This window comes from Toxorhynchites rutilus, chromosome 1 (genome assembly GCF_029784135.1).
Source record: "Toxorhynchites rutilus septentrionalis strain SRP chromosome 1, ASM2978413v1, whole genome shotgun sequence".
Lineage (NCBI taxonomy): Eukaryota > Metazoa > Arthropoda > Insecta > Diptera > Culicidae > Toxorhynchites > Toxorhynchites rutilus.
Genome location: NC_073744.1, coordinates 114,831,655 through 114,851,060, shown reverse-complemented (window position 1 = coordinate 114,851,060; position 19,406 = coordinate 114,831,655). Strand labels below are relative to the sequence as shown.

The 19,406-nt window shown below is 38.7% G+C and overlaps 1 protein-coding gene across 2 annotated transcripts in view; it reads right to left on the bottom strand.

The window, feature by feature from the left end:
* Positions 1-19,406, bottom strand: part of LOC129761975 (ras-GEF domain-containing family member 1B-like) — a 100,515-nt gene that overhangs the window by 53,299 nt on the left and 27,810 nt on the right. The window contains exon 1 of one of the 2 annotated variants that reach the window (XM_055759859.1): positions 15,654-17,149. The exons of the other annotated variant lie outside the window; for it this stretch is intronic. The gene's annotated coding sequence lies outside the window, so the exon portion shown is untranslated. Of the gene's footprint in view, positions 1-15,653; positions 17,150-19,406 lie in introns of those variants that run through there. 2 annotated transcript variants of the gene reach the window in all.

Sequence of the window (19,406 nt, the reverse complement as noted above, 5' to 3'; positions counted from 1 at the left end):
CAAGTTCGTTGAGATTATTGATATAAACTCGTTTTTCTGTATGTTTTCTCACAAGATTGAACTCGGAGACAAAGTGAACTGAAATTTTGTTCAAAATTCCTCCCAAATACGCTATTTACTAATACTAACGCGAGGTTCGTGTGTTTGAGTTCACGGTGGGTAAACAATGAAGCCGTCCATTGATGGTGTAACTACTTTTATTGCAATGGAAATCAAGTTTTTGTTTCACTTTTTATGGACGTTAAAATAAGATTGCTTACGTGGGTAACGAGATTCGTGTCAGGGGGAGTAGCAGTGTGGATTGAAATCAGGTTGAATGAAGAGGTAGATTTGTATTCATTAGTCACGTCAATTAGAATAACAATTTTCTAGATAGTTCATCAGTCATCCTCGCTCGACAATTCATTTCTAGTCAATTTAAGGCATATTGACGGCAAATGCCGAAGTAGTTCTAGTCGAAGTTCTAGTCATTCATCATCAGCTAATGCAAATGAGTGGGTTTTCGTAAAAAAGATATAGCAAATGCAGCGTTCGTTCTACGGATAATTTGTTTTCACTAATATTTCAATTTCAGCTCCGCTCTTTGTCAATCTATCGAGTATAAACAAGCTATTCGCATTTTTTCATAACATTCACGAGTCATTAGTCATCCAGCTAGCGACAAGACGACAGCGAAGTTTTCCAAGGGATCTTTCTCAAGGCCGAGACATCAGTTTAGTTTCCAAATTGGCCTTTTTCAAGGCAAGAGGCGAATGAAGTAAATTTAACAGTCTCTGTGATTCAAACCATGATCATCAGACAGCAATCTTTCTCAATGCTGATGTCAGACACAGCTGATTTGCTCAAAAGAAGAGCGGGGGATAGATGTCGCAAACAATAAAGGGTGTGTCACATCAAATTGCATCACGGAAAAAACGCTGTAGAAATTTAATTTTTAAGAATTATATCTTCAGCTTTCGCTTATAATCAGATAAGAGTGTATAGATCACGTTGGCCATGCTTCACTGTCAATTTTTCGTAAATTTGGAAAAATGTCGTCGAACGAAAAAGAGCGTCGTGAATTAATCCTGTGCACTCATTTCGTGAATCCGGAGTTGTCACATCGGGACATCGGTAAGATGCTGGGAATCGTCCAATCCACGGTCAGCAGAGTACTAAAACGATACTTCGAGAACCTAACCATCGACCGGAAGGTGAAGAACGGCAAAAATGGATGCTCCGTCAGTGAAAAAGATCACAAGCGCGTAGTTAAGCAGTTTAGACGTGATCCGAGAAGTTCGGTCCGGGATGTCGCCAATAAGCTGAATTTGTCAAGTTCATTCGTCCAGCGGACCAAGCAGCGGGAGGGCCTGCGTACATACAAGGTTCAGAAGGCTCCTAACCGCGACGAAAGGCAAAACATGGTGGGCCCGCGAGCGAGCCCGTGGTGGACGCGAGCCCGGAGGTTGTACACCGAAATGCTGACGAAGCCGCATTGCCTGGTAATGGACGACGAAACCTACGTCAAAGCGGACTTTCGTCAGCTGCCGGGCCTGTTGTTCTTCGCCGCAGAAGACAAATTCAGCGTTCCGGAGGAGATTCGCAAGCAGAAACTATCCAAGTTTGCCAAAAAGTACATGGTGTGGCAAGCGATCTGCTCTTGCGGAAAGCGGAGCGCCCCCTTCGTGATGACCGGCACGGTAAACGGGCAGGTTTACCTTAAGGAGTGCCTACAGAAGCGCTAACTACCACTATTGAAGCAGCACGAGGGCCCGACCATCTTCTGGCCGGATCTCGTTTCGTGCCACTATTCAAAGGACGTGTTGGAGTGGTACGAAGCCAACGGGGTCACCTTCGTGCCAAAGGAAATGAACCCGCCCAACGCGCCGGAGCTTCGCCCAATAGAGAAATATTGGGCGGTTATGAAGCAGGCCCTCCGGAAGAACCCAAAATTTGTCAAATCGGAAGCGAACTTCAAGAGAAAATGGATTTCTGTTCAAAAAAAACTACAACCTGACGTTGTACAGAACCTTATGGACGGGGTAAAGAGGAAGGTGCGAGCATACGGGCTTGGGCTCGAAGTATGAATAAAAAGAAAATGCCAAAAGTTGTTTAATAGTTTTTATTTTACTGTCTAAAATTTTCAAAAGAATCGGTCTACTGGGCGAATTTCTACAGCGTTTTTTCCGTAATGCAATTTGATGTGACACACCCTTTAGTGCAATTTTGTTCGGAGAAGGCACAGCGTCGATTTTCATGCCGTCTGGTGGGGAGTGTTTCTGTATGTTTACATCACATCATTTCTACATCTGTACTGAGATGTAAATTTCGAATTTCGAAAATGAGAGATGTTAAGTTTGGGGTTCAAAGATTTGAACGTCAATATCTCTTTGTGGTATGACGGCAAACTTCGAAACATAAAAGGTGTATTAGTTATAACAAATACTTATGGACCCAAAAACTTTTTTTCGTAGCTCAAAATCTTTTCACAACAGTTTTCCATCGAAGTCCAGTTTGGTAGCGTATCGTCGGATGGCCGTGAAGGCACTATAAATATTGTGCTCGTCCCAGTGGCGTCGGGTGGAGCTTTTGTACCCGATGTGGAAGTGTCTGGTTGCACCCCCTCCGTCCTCGCTATCTGTTTATGATGTTTGTCGAATGGTAAAATATAGGGGTGTTTCTGTACCCCTCTGATCGTGTCCCGGGTGCAATCCGTTGTGTACGATTGGAAATTTCGAAAATTTCCTAAAAAATTTTACGAAAATCTCCATGCATTCGAAAATACTATATTTGTATATTTTTTGCGAGACGAGAGCTTCTGTGAATTTAGGAGCGTGTTCGGATTTATTTGTATAATGGTAATGATGTTTCGAATTATAGAGGCTTTCTCAGACTCTTAGACTTTCTCAGTTCATTCGCCTCTAGCCTTGAAAAAAGATCAATTTGGAAAATTAAACACTCGGCCTTGAGAAAGGCTATTTGAAAAGCCTTGCAGCCGCTGCCATCTGGTTGCTTGCGGGATGTCTGATAAATCGTGAATGTCTTATTGGCGACTTTTTCCGATCGATCATTTTTTTTCGTAAATCCGACCATTGAGTTAAAAGTGGCGTCAAAGTGCAGCGCATTTCAAGTCGGATGTGAAGAAGATATTACTGAGAGCTGCGTTCTTTAGTGGAAAACTGAAGGTAAAAATTTGTTCCGCAACGGTTGCTGTCGACGCCGCCACTCCACCACGAATTCGGATTTTCTGCTGCCGTGCTCTCTGGAGATTCTCGCTTCAGTGGGCGAGCAGCCAACAACCACACAAGAAAGTTTTGCCTGGCAAGAAGACTTGGAGCGAAATCGCTTTGAAGGGTCGATAGTGCACACCGCAGTGCAAATTTGACCTTTTCAAATTTTTGTTCTCGAACCTGAGATAAAATGATATAAAAGATGCACCGCGTCATACCATCAGGGTTAGCGTAAGAATAAACGGGACGGCTCTCCCGCGCGGATTTTGCAATGACAGACCGCCGTGGGGCCTTGATAATGGGATGTGAATGAGATAAAACACACAAGGCGGGGCGGGTGTATAAGTTCCAAATTCACTGTTGTCTTCTTCTTCTTCTTCTTCAATGGCACTAACGTTCCTAGAGGAACTTCGCCGTCTCAACGTAGTATTACTTGCGTCATTTTTATTAGTACTTAGTTGAGATTTCTATGCCAAATAACACGCCTTGAATGCATTCTGAGTGGCAAGCTCTAGAATACGCGTGATCACAGTGCAAGTCGGAGGAAATTTCTTTGACGAAAAATTCCCCCGACCAGAACGGGAATCGAACCCGAACACCCGGCATGTTAGTTATGACGCTAACCACTCGGCCAAGGGAGCCAAATTTCGGCCAAATTCACTGTTGTACGGTTCCCCATTCGCTGCGGTGGCTCGATGGAGATGATGCGCCGCAACAGTTTTGTGAGAGTATTAGTGTTTATGCGCTTTTGAAAGATGCACATAAAGCAAGGCAATAATGAATGTACTATCAAGTGGGCCAATACGTGAAAACCTCTATGCGGTCATGTAGCTGCGGATCCTCGAATTCCATCCAAATTGTCGAAAAATGCAATATTTCCGACGTTTGTGATCAACTTCTCTCTGCCTATCATTCAGATAAACATCCCCTCTTCCGTTTTCCACTATTCTGTCTATATATACCGCCCCTCTCATCCGTTTACTGACCAAACAGTTGTACCTTGTACTATAGACTCGTCTTGCACCCGTCTAAAAAATATAATAATGGCAGCTAGTGAAGCCGTCGAAAGCCGCTGAATGTGTTTTAGCGTAAGAACACACTGGACGGCTTCCCCGCGCGGATTTTGCAATGACAGACCGCCGCGGGGCCTCGATAATGGAATGTGAATGAGATAAAACACACAAGGCGGAGCGGGTACGGCCGGTTCTAAAGTCACTGTTGTAAGGTTCCTCATTCTCTGCGGTGGCTCGATGGAGATGATGCGCCGCAACGGTTTTGTGATAGTATTAGTGTTTATGCGGTGCACATGAAGCAAGGTAATAGTTAATGTACTATCGGTGAGCCAATACGTGAAAATCACTCTGCGGTCATGTAGCTGCGGATTCTCGAATACTACCCAAATTATCGAGAAATGCAATATTTCAGACGTGTGCGATCAACTTCTTTCTCCCTCTCGCTCAGGTAAACATCCCTCTTCCGTTTTCCACCATTCTGTCTTTATATACCTCCCCTCTAATCCGCTTACTGTCCAAACAGTTGTACCTTGTACCATAGACTCGTCTTGCATCCGTCTATAAAAATATGATAATGGCCGCTAGTGAAGCCGTCGAAAGCCGCTGAATGTGTTTTTCATCGAGCTCCTGCTGCGACTTGTCATTGCGAGAATCGCGCGGGAGAGCCGTCTAGTGTGTTTCCACGCTTACAATCAGCTCCTGCTGCGACTTGTCATTACGAAAATCGCGCGAGAGAGCCGTCTAGTGTGTTTCCACGCTTATTCGCAATAATTTCCGATGCTTCTTATCACTCTGTTCCTAGTTTTTCAATTGTATTTGACGAGCCTAGTTTTGAATATATGTTTTCACTGGAGTCATGAAGCTAATTACGAAACAGTTTGAAGAACTTTTGGTTCGTAAGACACATTTTTCTAATTTATCCCGAAATATGGCTAACTTAACACAATGACAAGGTACAAACTTCGGCCAAAATACACTACGTGTCCTAACGTTAGAACCACTCACTCTTTTTGAGTTTCCAGAGATTTAAAGCTCGGCTGATGTGACTCATAATTGAGCGCACGTCACTTCCGGTCACGGTTTTCGCTACGATTCGTTTCGATTCCACCGTTTTTTTTTTCAACCAATGTTTTCGATGACGTATTCTTTCATCTTCAACTTCCGCTTTGTTTTTGTCCAAAACTTCTCTTTTGGTCGCAGCTAGGAACAGTTAAGAGTATTCAGTTCTTTTTCAATTGATTGACCCCGTTATACTCGTACCATCGTAACTCGTCCTTGTGGTTATGGCAGCTAGCTAGATCTAGCCAAAACGTGACTAAACTATCATGGGACTTGAATGTTAAAATCTATTTTCTGATCTGAGAGTCCAACATTTTAGCACGATTTAACTTCCCAAAAAGCTTCGCTCCGTCTCGCTAACTTTTAATCAATTGTTTTGTACGTATTCAGATTTTTTTGGATCATTTTCTTTCTGTATTACAGTGATTTTCAGCCTTTGGCGTGTTCATCACTTGGACCAACGGATTTATTCCGTGGGAAGAATGTTGGGAGTGAGAATTGAACCCGTGATCTTTAGCGTGAGAGGTACGGATGTTAACCACTACGTCAGATCGCTTCCGCTTTTTTGGATTATAATACATACAAATATTGCTTGCACACCACTTGTATCAAATTTATATATCTTGATAACGTAATTTTTTTTTTTTTTATCTTCGCTTATTTTTCGTCGGCCTATTTCCGCCACTTTAGTGCCAATCACCGACATCAGGGAGGCGACTCCACCTGTTCCTACCTATCAGACTCAACAACTCATGAGCCGGGCCAACTTCTTTTACTTCCGCTCCGAAGGAAGACGTAACCAGAGATTTTTCGCCTCAGAAAATCCCAACGACGCCAGCTGGGATTGAACCCAGGCCGATCGGGTTGTGAGGCTGTTACGCTAACCATACAACCACTGGCGCCGTCATGATAACGTAATTAATGCATCTCGATGACCTCAATTCTGATCATGGTTTGTCTGATGCGCTGATGTTGGTTTGTCCACATAATGACTATGGCAACCGCTTGGGGCGCTGCAGTTTGTTTATTTTGTTCTGTTGTCCTTTCCGCGAAGCAGAAATAAAGTTTCGCCGTGTTGAATGCTGTTCATCTTTAAAATGCCCAAGTAATATTCTGAAGAAAGTCCAAATTATGAATGGATAAATATGATGACAGTAAACTCAAGCAACGTGAAATGCAACATCTACTTAAAAATTCGATTTTTTCATTCATAAACAGTGATTTTTAAAACCGGACAAACCATGATCATAAATTCTCTTTAAAGAAAATCGTTAAAAAAACATAACGTCTTATGGTATTATTAGCAACTAGAGACTTGGGGCTTTTCAACAAACCCAAACTCGTCTTGATTATATGTGATTTTCATGAAGAAAAATCGATTAGCATTTTCTAGCTGCGTGAAAACACTCAAAATCGGACAAACCAAAATCATTTACCCTACTTTTCTACTTACTATAAAATGCAATTTGCAATGCAAAATGAGATTCGATATGAGAGTAAAAGTAAAAGTAAAGTTATTACGAATATCCGTCTTTGTACACTCCATCTCCATACATATTAGTGTGTAATGTATCTTCTCACATGTCGTTTTCTAACGATTGCGCTTTGCGCCCCCTATTGACATTTGAATCTGGTGGTTCATCGACTTCCACTTGAAAGCTGCTTCATGTCGCTTACCGCTGGTGTTGAATAAACATTTGTTCCATTATCAGTTTTATTTCGTGTTATGGTTTTAACACGGCGACACTTGAGAGAGATATAGATAAAAATCCACGCCGTGGTGGATTTTATATTTATGTCGCCTGTCTTTTGACTGGTCGTATACGTGCCAAGACATGGGCGACGCATCGACCACATCGTCGTACAGACAGCTCCATGGTCTGTTGCTTTCACTTACTTTATGTGCATGGCCAAGCATTCCTCTGAACTTGAACGTGCCTCCAGTATTAAAACAGGACGGATTTATTGCTGCACTCAGCAGTCACACACTACAACGGTTTTGAACGGTATGAGAAATCTCAAATTACTTGATAAGTGCAGACGATTAGGGGAAATGAAATTTTGTCACGTTTTTCAGTTCTTCCCTTATGGAATAATTCTGCACAAATGCAGGAAAAATGATTTGTGAACGTCACGTACTAATTTTGCTTCGAAAAAGATCATTCACAACGTGTAAAAAAACAGATTCTGGAACTTTACATCTTTAATCGGTATGTCTATTAATAGTTCAATCTGTCAGTCGTTATACCACCCACAACACAACACATAGTGTAGTGTGAGGTATATGTTATTTTCACTTCCCACCCTCAATTGACAGTTTCCATTCTACCGCTGCTATTCTTTACCTATTTTTTCCACTCATTGTTGAGACGCGCTTCCTCTCGTCCGGTTCTTGGTCGAGCAGCGGAATGAGAGATGTTAGACTGAGCTCAAAATAAACATCTATCAACCTTCACTCGTCGTTAGCGATCAGATGATGACAAACAATGTAATGCTAGAGCGGAATCGAAATTCCCACGACTTTGTTTTTTAATTCTGAATTTTGCTGCTATACGACATATTTTTCCACATCCAACTCTGCGTACCGCATTGTTTGACAACTGGTATGGTCTACTTTTGAAAATGAAAAATGCTCAATAGTTTTTCGTTGGAAAACCTATTACAGTTGGACAATTGAAGATTGTTTTTTCGAAAGATTAACAAAGAATGATTTTCCAAAAAGGTGTTCTTGTGAAAAGTTTGCGCTGGCTTCTACTGCAACTGGAATCGGATGTTTACAAGGTGCCAATATTTGTCAGCCAGTAAGTAACTCGAATCGAATCGAATACTGTATATAATCGAGTAAAAAAAATTGTTTTTTATTCGTTTTGTGAATATGTTTTCGTTTTTTGAATATAAATGAAGAATTCAATTTTCGATTCATCCTCTTAAAGTCAGAAAACACCTTCCTCACATAAAAACAAATATCCAGAATCTCTCAGGAGGCGATAGACGATCATATTTGATGAAAAAATCCTTCTACGCATGTGTTCGAATTTCTACAATGACAGAGTTATACAACTTTTTTTGTCTAGGACTCTGTAGTCGCAAACTGGCTCTACATTAAAAAGTACACTACGGAAGATGATTCAGTTACTTCCATTTGAAAGATGAGCAAATTTAGTATAGGATGTAGTAGTGGAACATCTAAATTAGAGGATTTAAATAACATTTTGGAAGTGAGAAACTTACAAAACTTTTGGTGATAACTCAAGCAAAATCCTCAAAAATCTCGATTTTTACCCGACAGTACATACAATAGCCACTTAAATTTCACCTTAACGTTGAAAGTTCACTTTCTATTTCTTAAAATAAGTCATATTTGAAATTTAAAAGAAATGTTTTTGTACTGTATATAATCGAGTCCAAAATTGTATATAATCGAATTATATATAATCGAGTCCGACCTGTATTGATTGTATTTTTTTTATGGTTTTCGTGGTCTCGGGACCATGCTCCCGTGGTCGAGTGGTTAGCGTCCCACACTATCATGCCGGGGGTTCGGGTTCGATTCCCGTTCTGGCCGGGGGATTTTTCGTCAAAAAAAATTCTTCGAACTTGCACTGTGGTCACGCGTATTCTAGAGCTTGGCACTCCAGAGTACATTCGAGGCGTGTTATTCGGCATAGAAATCTTACCCAAGCAGGGTTACCATATCTACAGAATAATCTGTATTTCTACAGATTTTTTCGACTTTCTAAGACCAAGAAGCTGTAGATACAGATTACAGATTTTTTGGGTTTCATACAGAATATACAGATTATTTAAAGAACGTCTGATGCTTGATGTTTATATTATACAATATAATATTTTTTCCCATTTCACCCATTTTATTCATATAGCATTCGAATCTGTTTAAATGAGAGTCATCTGTTTTCGATATTCATATGTAGCACGATGTCCTACATTCTTATGCAAACGTCTGCGTTATTGGTTAGCGTTATCTATATAAATGAAAATGGAACGCCAAATTTGTTGGTAAGCGTAAAACCAAAGTATGGAATGGTCCAATTTGAGCCGGCTTTATTTTGTTGTATTCGTCTCTGCCCGTAGAATTTTTAAATTTTAAGCTTTGAAGGAAGGTTCGAATGATATAAATGATATGTTCTTGAATGACATATTTAATTGGATTTCGCGTTTGCGATATTAAGCTGCGTGTTCCGTTGGTGAGAAACGAAAATGGCAATGGATTTTCAGGTGGAATAGCCTTCTTTAAAACTAAAAATTATGAATGAAAATTTACTTTTCTGTATCAAACCTGTATTGTCCGACCTGTATTGATTGTATTTTTTTTTATGGTTTTTGTGGTCTCGGGACCATGCTCCCGTGGTCGAGTGGTTAGCGTCCCACACTATCATGCCGGGGGTTCGGGTTCGATTCCCGTTCTGGCCGGGGGATTTTTCGTCAAAAAAAATTCTTCGAACTTGCACTGTGGTCACGCGTATTCTAGAGCTTGGCACTCCAGAGTACATTCGAGGCGTGTTATTCGGCATAGAAATCTTACCCAAGTAGGGTTACCATATCTACAGAATAATCTGTATTTCTACAGATTTTTTCGACTTTCTAAGACCAAGAAGCTGTAGATACAGATTACAGATTTTTTGGGTTTCATACAGAATATACAGATTATTTAAAGAACGTCTGATGCTTGATGTTTATATTATACAATATAATATTTTTTCCCATTTCACCCATTTTATTCATATAGCATTCGAATCTGTTTAAATGAGAGTCATCTGTTTTCGATATTCATATGTAGCACGATGTCCTACATTCTTATGCAAACGTCTGCGTTATTGGTTAGCGTTATCTATATAAATGAAAATGGAACGCCAAATTTGTTGGTAAGCGTAAAACCAAAGTATGGAATGGTCCAATTTGAGCCGGCTTTATTTTGTTGTATTCGTCTCTGCCCGTAGAATTTTTAAATTTTAAGCTTTGAAGGAAGGTTCGAATGATATAAATGATATGTTCTTGAATGACATATTTAATTGGATTTCGCGTTTGCGATATTAAGCTGCGTGTTCCGTTGGTGAGAAACGAAAATGGCAATGGATTTTCAGGTGGAATAGCCTTCTTTAAAACTAAAAATTATGAATGAAAATTTACTTTTCTGTATCAAACATGTTTCCCATGTAACGGAGAAACATGTTATTTGCAAGTGAATAAAGAATCTTGAGCGAAAATTGTGTCTGGAAACAAACTTATATTATAATGACGAGTTTTGGTAGAAGTTCTAGGAAATTTGTAATGTAAGAAAAATTGTAAAGGACCAAATGAAGAGTTCTGCGATTGAACCCAAAAACGTTCGCTTATTAAGAAAACGTGAATGTTTGAAGTAATTTATATCAAACAAATCAGTTTTGGGCGGGACGACAGCTAGTAATAAATAAATAACACTGTCAAGCTTTTTCTTACTATAGCACACAGCATATTTGAAATACAAAAGGGCGCCTTTTTTTCAAAAGAAAAAACACATTGCGGTCTAGTCATTTATAGTCATTTTTCGCACAACTCAAAGCGAAAAGAAGAGATTAACTCAATTCACGAAATATTGAAGCTCAAACCATTGTAAATGCTGAGTTCGCCCGCAACAAAATGGCTCTCACTGGAATTTGTCGTCAAACATAACCTAGAGAGATTCAACAACGGCCGAAACCAAAAAATGAAAGGAAGTTTGAAACGTTTAAAAGATTTGATGACCAAACCTATTTTACTATTTTTTTAACTACGTCCAGTGTTTGAATTGTTTCCTAATTTTACAAATTCATTACAATTATTACATTTTTGTCCACGTATCTAATCAATAATTATTATGCCAATCAATGATACTAAAGCTAAAATTATGCTTCAAAATTGAACTTAAAAATTGATTACAGATTTCAATACAGATTTTTTTGAGAAAAAACTAAGATAAAAAGATCTTTTCAGACCAAAAACACAGATTTTATTATGGCAGCCTTGCACTCAAGTATTACTAATGACGCAAGTAATGCTACGTTGAGATGGCAAAAGTTCCACTGGAACGTTAGTGCCATCCAAGAAGAAGATGGTCTCGGGACCAAGGGCGCTATATTTTTTTATATCTTTTCTTGAAAGTTGAGATTTTTTTACATAACATATCCAAAAATCAAATAGGTGTTTTTTTTCGTTTTTGAGTTATGATTTTTCAAAGTTTAGATATTTTGGTTGTGGATATTTTTTTGGATTTTGGATATTTTGGAATGTGGTAGCTTAACACATTAAGGACCGCAAAGAAATCTGTAAGCCATATACCTGGGACCGCACGTTTTCGGGCAAACCTGTACACTTCATTTGTTCGGATTCTACGGATGAGATCGTTTCCTTCGGTGTGGATGAGACGAAGGCGAGCCATCGGTAGGCCTTGTTAGATTCTTGGCAGACCAAGCACATAATCATCAAGTGTAGAAAACACGGATTATTTCGTGATCCATCTGTTACAGACGGAACGCGAAACACGAAAAAACTCGTGAGCGGTCCTTAATATGTTAATGAACAGAAAATAGGAATAAGGGAAATATAATTGTGTTATATTTTTTATGGAAAGAATAGCTCATTGGTTTCAATTTTATATTTAAATCATCTGAATCGATCCAGTTGATTCAAAACTTATGAGTTTTTTGAATAAAGGCATTTTTGGGAAAAAGGGGAAAATTTGATTTTATTGGACGATCGATTAACTTTAAAAAATCATAACTTAAAAACGAAAAAACACCCCTCTGATTTTTGGATATGTTATGTAAGAAATCCTTACAAAAAAAAAATATAAAAAATATAGAGCCCAAATATAAAAACAAATGCAATTAATAATTATGAAAGCGAAATCCATTTTTTTGCATGTGTCATATTTTTCATAGAACTCTTCTTCTTGAATGACGTTAACGTTCCATGTGGAACTTTTGCCGTCTCAACGTATGCATTATCTAGCGTCATTTATTAATATTTGGTTGAGACTTCTTAAGCCAAATAACACGCCATGAATGTATTCCCTGGGGCAAACTCTAGAATACGCTTGACCACAGTGCAAGTCGAAGGAAATTTCTCTGACGAAAAATCCTCGTCGAGAACGGGAATCGAACCCGAACACCCTGCATGATAATGTGGAACGTTAACCACTCGGCCACGGGTGCACTGCATTTTTCATAGAAGATTGACTTTAATTTGATATGTCTATCATCGAAATCAGTGTATTAGCTTAACCATGGAAACTGGACATTGAAAAAAAAACCAAAACGTGGTAAGAGCATCAGTTGTGAAAAAAAAATATTTTATAATAATAATTTAATAAATTGAATCATTAAATAATTATACGACTAAATAATGTATGTACGCTTAAAATACAACATAAAGATATAATTCGTGAATAAATCTCTTTTCTGCATTTTCGAACACACCGTAAAAAGCCATTTTTATTTTTGAATATACCCTCTGTTGGTCGTGATATTGTATCTCGAATTTACAAGGTAATGAAAAATTAGCATCATTTAGTTTATGGTTATTAATGTTTAGTTGCCGGCGAAATTAATACCAAACTATATATTTTTGAGTGTTCAAATGTGTGATATTGACAATGAAATCATTATAACTGATACGTAGTAATATTTCAGATTTGTCGAAAAAGATTTTCTAAATCGCAAAAATGGGAAAACATTATGTGCTGTTGAAAACTGTGAAAGTTTCAACGTTTTTATTTCAAGAGACGCTTTATTCTATAGTATAGCAAAACGGTAACCTAGAATTCTAATTAACTTTAATTTTAATTTCGATCGAATGCAAACACGATAACCCGCATTGATTTATTTATAGCCCTAGTCAATTTGTTCTCAGTGCACAATGGTCCAGGAGATGCATTTAGGTGGAAGTTAGCATTTAGAGCTCGACAGTTATTCTATAGACAAAAACTGTCTTAGACAAAGTTGTCACACATGATAGAGCGCCCATTTTTATGTTGTCAAAAATAGGGTGATCAAAATTTTCGATGAAATAAAAATATAACTTTCTTATCTTTATAGATAGAGATTATCTTTATAGATGTTGTAGTCTCAGTTATTTGAGACATCTTCGTTGAACAAAGTTTTTTTTTCTATCTTTTGAAATAAACGATATAGTGCCTTTTTTCTAAGTTACGTTAGGGTCACCATGAAAAAAACTGTTTTTTTGCTCTAACTTTTTTATTTAAAATTTTACATACAAACTGTCTTAGAAAGACTTTTAGAACTTACTATAGCAATAGCAAATCATCTCGATATTTTTTATATTATCAATAAACTTTTGAATCTCAGGAATATTTACATCCATTGCGTAAAGGATCTACGCATTGGAAGTTTTTAGCAGAGATGAACGACTGATGAAGCTGGACGACTGACGTATATTTTGCAATTTAGCACATTACTCAATTACCGCAGTATTTGTTCTCTTTAGGAGCATAACTTTAGCCCTCTGCGGAAGCACAGTAGATTGCCGTGGTTCATTCGAGGATGGCAGTTAAATATTGCCTCTGTCAGGGCACTCTGATTTGGAGAATTATGAAATTACTCCACACAAGGACTGCCTGAAAAAAAATCAGTCTTATAAAAATGAAACATGCTAACTATAACCATCCCAATCCACTAGGTTTCCGATCAGCATATAAATCGGTAGTCGTTAACCAGATATATAGCACATTTGTTGAAAAAATCCGATTTTGTGCAATTTGATAAAATTTTGTCATTCAAATTTTCTTATTGTTTCAAATCATTCCTCGTGACCTTTCCAAAATATTCGTTTTTTGACACCGAATTGCTATCTTGTCGTAATTTTAAACCTCACAAATTGAATTGCCAAAGTCAAAGAACGGAAAGCAGCAAAAATTTACAAATAATGGGGGGCAAATAATTAAGCAAAGGTAATTTTGGATTTTTAATAACCATCTTAGAAAAATTATTGAAAAAACATTCCGTTTTTAATTTCTCTTCTTTCAAACTTTGATAGAATTGCATTGAATAGTTAACATAAGAGCAATACAGGTCGGACTCGATTATCCGGAGTTTTATTTTTTTTTTCACTTCGGATAATCGAATCAACAAATTGCAAAAAATACATTGTTGACCATTTTTAGCGGCAATCTTTTCGAATTTATTATTCCATAATGTAGTGTATTCTCCAAGTCAAGCCATTCAGCCATTTTTTGGCGGCGGCCAAATTGAATTTTTCAAGATCATGGAATACGCAGTTTTATAATGACAGTAGAATTTAACGTATGTTCCGAATTTCAGATCGATCAGTGATCAGGTATAGGGTCAAATTTCAATTGATGTGGGACAACCCTACAAACACTCAAACATACATACAAACAGGGCAAGATGAATGAAACCATTAAAAATTGTTTGTCTGGGAACTACGGCCATCTTGGAATTTGATTTTTCATAAATAACTGTGTTCTACTAGTCAAGCCCTTTCGTTTGATATCCATATTGATGGGGTTCTGAGAAAATATGTAAACCGCCATTTTGTAGTGGCCGCCATCTTGGATTTGCATTTTTCATAAATAGCTGTGTTCTAGTAGTCAATCCCTTTCATTTGATATACATATTGATGGGGTTCTGAGAAATTATGTTATACGCCATTTCGTAATGACCGCCATCTTGGATTTGCATTTTTCATAATTAACTGAGTTCTACTTGCCAAGCCCTTTAATTTATACCCATCTTGATTATTATACAAAATATTCAAGATTTCCTATCTAAAAATAAGAAAAATCAAAAATAAAATACTCCGGATTATCGAGTCTAAAATTCAGGATAATCGAATCCCCGATAATCGAGCTCGACCTGTATTAATATTTGAATTAAAAAACCGCGTTAATTGGAAAATCCGCGTAAAAAAACCTCGTAAAACATCTTGGGTGCAATTATAAACATGTTTATATGAACTTTCCCATCTTATTATTCTTCATTAAAGACCTTGCGTCAAAACAGCTAGAAATCAATACACTCTCAAATCAAATACGCCTGGAAATATTATATTCTTCATGTAAACAAGCGACGAAAATGTGGAGACTTTTTAGTCAGTGAATTGTATGGAGTTTTACTGATCTGCTTCAAGTATCAAAAATGTCATTCTTTACTTTCAGAGACAGTAGCGATTACACGCTATAACCTGACACTGGGAAACGAAATGGTGACATACACAGAAAAAATATGCTATTCAAATGAGACAAACTGTTACAGCAAAACCTGAAGGTGAACCCTATTTATTTTGTGACACAGCGGTACTCGTGTTTCAACTGCCAAACCACAAAACGACAATCAATGGAGCGTAATAAGATACATACTTGCAAATCCTGACAATGAGTGATACTTCCAATGGAGTGTAAACGTAGCGTAATGTGTTGATTTTTACGGTGGGTTTTGTTTGTTTGCTGAGTTTTGCAATCGTTTTTGTTTTTTGCTTCTAAGCACGATTGCTTACTCTGCTCCTGGTCCAGCGGCGACGCCGGCTAACGAGAATCTCGCGGTGGGTGAGTCAGGCGCTTGAGTCTTATGTCGACGCTACACGCGTATTTTTTGTGACATTGATGAATTTTGTTTTCATAACAGGGGAAGCCATTTTACGTGTGGTGTTGTTATAGTGGATTTTTTGTCACCCGATTGTTTCCGAACACTAGAAGGACGGTGGTTGGCACACACCATCAATAAAAGGCAGCACCGTTTTCAGACTTTTTTGTTTTGACTCCCAACTTGCGGAGGAGTCTTGTTTTCATTTGTTATCACGCATACTGTTAGAAACGATGGAAATGTAAAATAACTCACGGCAGACGACTACGATATCTACAAACACTGAATTCTTGTTTACTACCACTACACACACAAACTTGCACTCAAATCGTACCCAATTTTTATAGGCAACCTCGGAACGAAGTGTTCAAATTTGATGCAAAAGAGGGAAGCATAATAAACGCGCGGCGCATCAGTGTGAGTTAAGTTATCCGAAAACATTCATAACCCACGACGGGCTTATGCTTCTGTTGAATTCACTTCAATGATTTGCTTTGGGCTGCTGCGCCAACCACATAATCTTTGTATTCCGATTGTAAAAATATATTGTTTCCAATTGGAACTGTTATTGTTGACACTTCTGAACACCACTGATGCTTAAATCCAGCTACTCACATGGCTCGCATATTTTTTCGGAAACAATATAGCACAAAATTAACGATTTTTCATACTATTCAAACAAAGGTTGGACCACGACGTGGATTCTTAAACTTCAACACAGGCATGTGTTTTTTTATCGCCCACTCTCTTCCGGTGTGGAGGTGAATCAGGTTACGAATCGGCCACAGAGAATGCAATACACACCACGTCCATCTAGATGTGAAGTGAGCGGGTTATGGTCATATTCCTACACAATTTTCTTCTCACTGGCTATCCCCAACAACATGGACATCTCTCCACCGAATATGGGAGCACTTTGCACAGCCGATGGGTCGGTTCTCACTATGGAAACATGTTAAAAATGCAATCTTAAATGCTTCCTCCGTTAATTTACTATCCACTAAAAACTAGTGATAAAAAAGCTTCCGCGAACCGCGAACTTCACAATGGTCTTCCCACAGAGCAGCAATCTGAACGCATGACAACAGTCGGACAATTACAAATTGGCGAAACGAGATAAAATAAGGAAAATTGAAGCCTGTCCCTCTTCTTTCCAAGATTTTGCAGAGCAACACCCCCGACAGCAAAAAAAATTCGCGCGCGCCTTTTGCCTTTTCACTTCCGATCGCAGTCGTCGTCGTCACACATCTGAATGCTGGAGTTACTTGAGAGATGTGGTGAACCTTCGCCTTCATACGCACAGAGTTGTTGGGCGTTTGACGCAACACAGTGAACGGAGAGCGAGTGTCTATGAAGGTGGTGGAACTCATTCTCGTGCTGCTGGTTTCTCTCTCATGGTACACGATTTCTCGGAGATCGTTCGTTGCAACACTCTCGTGAGAAACTCCGTTTCGGCGAAGAAGCGTTCATATCCGTTTTGCGCCAAGAGAAGCCGGCGACAAGCGGTATGCATTTTGGGAGACATAAGCTATGCTCATATTTTCAGGTAAAGTTTTACAGGGTGGCTCATAGTGTATTTTCGCGATGTTGATTTTATTTGTTACTAGCTGACCCGGCAAACTTTGTCCCGCCCACAATTGCTTTTCACACTCACGTTCCCCGAATTTTTTTTTCGAATATTCTGTGCGCGATCTATATTCGCGGATTCTTTTTTGACATATGCACCTGACGCAGACTGAGACACATCAATCCTGATACAGACTGTTCAAATCCGTTGCTCCGTTCTTGAGTTAAATCGTTAGGAACGGACACCAAATCTTTTTTTATTTATATAGATATACCAAATTTGCTAAAATAATGACTTTTTGATTTTCCAGCTTTCCGAATGGTTCTTCATAATTTTTTTTAGCATATAAACCTGACGCAGACTAATGCACATCAATCCTGAAACTGACTGTACAAATCCGCTGTTCCGTTCTTGAGTTAAATCGTGAGGAACGGACACCAAATCATTTTTATTTATGTAGATAAACAAAATTTGCTAAAATAATGACTTTCGGATTTTCCAGCTTTCCGAATGGTTTTTCATATTTTTTAGCATATAAATCTGACGCAGACTGAGACACAATAGTCCTGATACTGACTGTTCAAATACGTTGCTCCGTTCTTGAGTTAAATCGTGAGGAACGGACACCAAATCATTTTTGTTTATATAGATTTTTAAATTGATATTTGAAGACGTTTGATATTTGTACAATGAACTGAACTTTCATGTTATTCGCTTGTTCACCATACTTTTTTTTTTCTGAAATGAAACTTGGACAATGTTGTTTTTTGGCATATGATTACTTGCTTCTTTACTTTTTGACGTAGATCTTTCATTAAGGGTGCGTACATCTTTCATTAAGGGTGCCAAATCAGAAAACAGATCACGTTTTTATGAAATAAAGTTAACGTTAATAACTATCGTTGCCCCGAACGGATTTGGGCGATTTACATACCAAAAGAATCGGAAATTCCCTAGGATTTGTGCTATATATTACAATCCCCTGATGTGTAAACGGTTTAAATTGATGAAAACTAGGAGTATTCCCATTTTCCCATACATTTGTTCTGCTCACTTGTGAGCTTCCCTACCACTGCCGTCTATAACAAGCAACTTATCGGCGATTAACGAAGGGAAATGATCTTACAGTCTCCGTGAACGAAGAAAAGAATAAGAACGAAGAACGAATAGGAATATTTGCCAAACTTTCAGTATCGTTCTAGATACGAGGCACGTCGTGAGCTGTGGACGCGACCAAATTATTTACTCGCTGATGTCTCTGACATTGCACTCATTACATCAAACTGACGCCATTCCATTGGGGTTCTGAGCTACACAAATATGTGGGAAATCATCAAACTAGGTTATCATCAGTGTTCGCGCCCGATTCGACCGCTCCGGAATGACGTCATCGATGCACACATTGAGCGCATGCGCGGGGCAGATTTATTCATCGCCGACAGCACTGCGCACCGAATTACATCGCTAGCGCCACACGTTCACTTTCACATAAAATGATGTGGCGGTCGAGGAATTAAGGTATTCAGTTTTTACACGTTATATTGTAACATCGTTAAATAAAACCTAGGAGAAAAGTACCAGTGTTTTTTGATTTCCATTCTGCACTCTTGCCTTCCGAGCAAACCTTCGCACCATCGATATCTGGCTAGTAGACTGCTGTGGAAACCATTGCCTGCCTTTTTCAAGGCGGAGAAAGAGTTTTATTTCCACGCAGTTGACCAGTCTTCCACTTATACAGTCCACTGCCTTGGCGCTGAGGAACGCGCCAACATATGGTCCTTCGAACCGGATCTCGAATCAACGTGCTATGCGAATTGGTTATCCGGTGAGAGTGTTGCGAACGGAAGTCAGATAGGGAAAAAGTAAACCGGAAATCGCGTAAGAAAACGTTGAGAATGCCGAGAGTACGACACACACCGAAATCCGACCGAGATTCGAATAAAGAAGCCGCCACACCATCGAA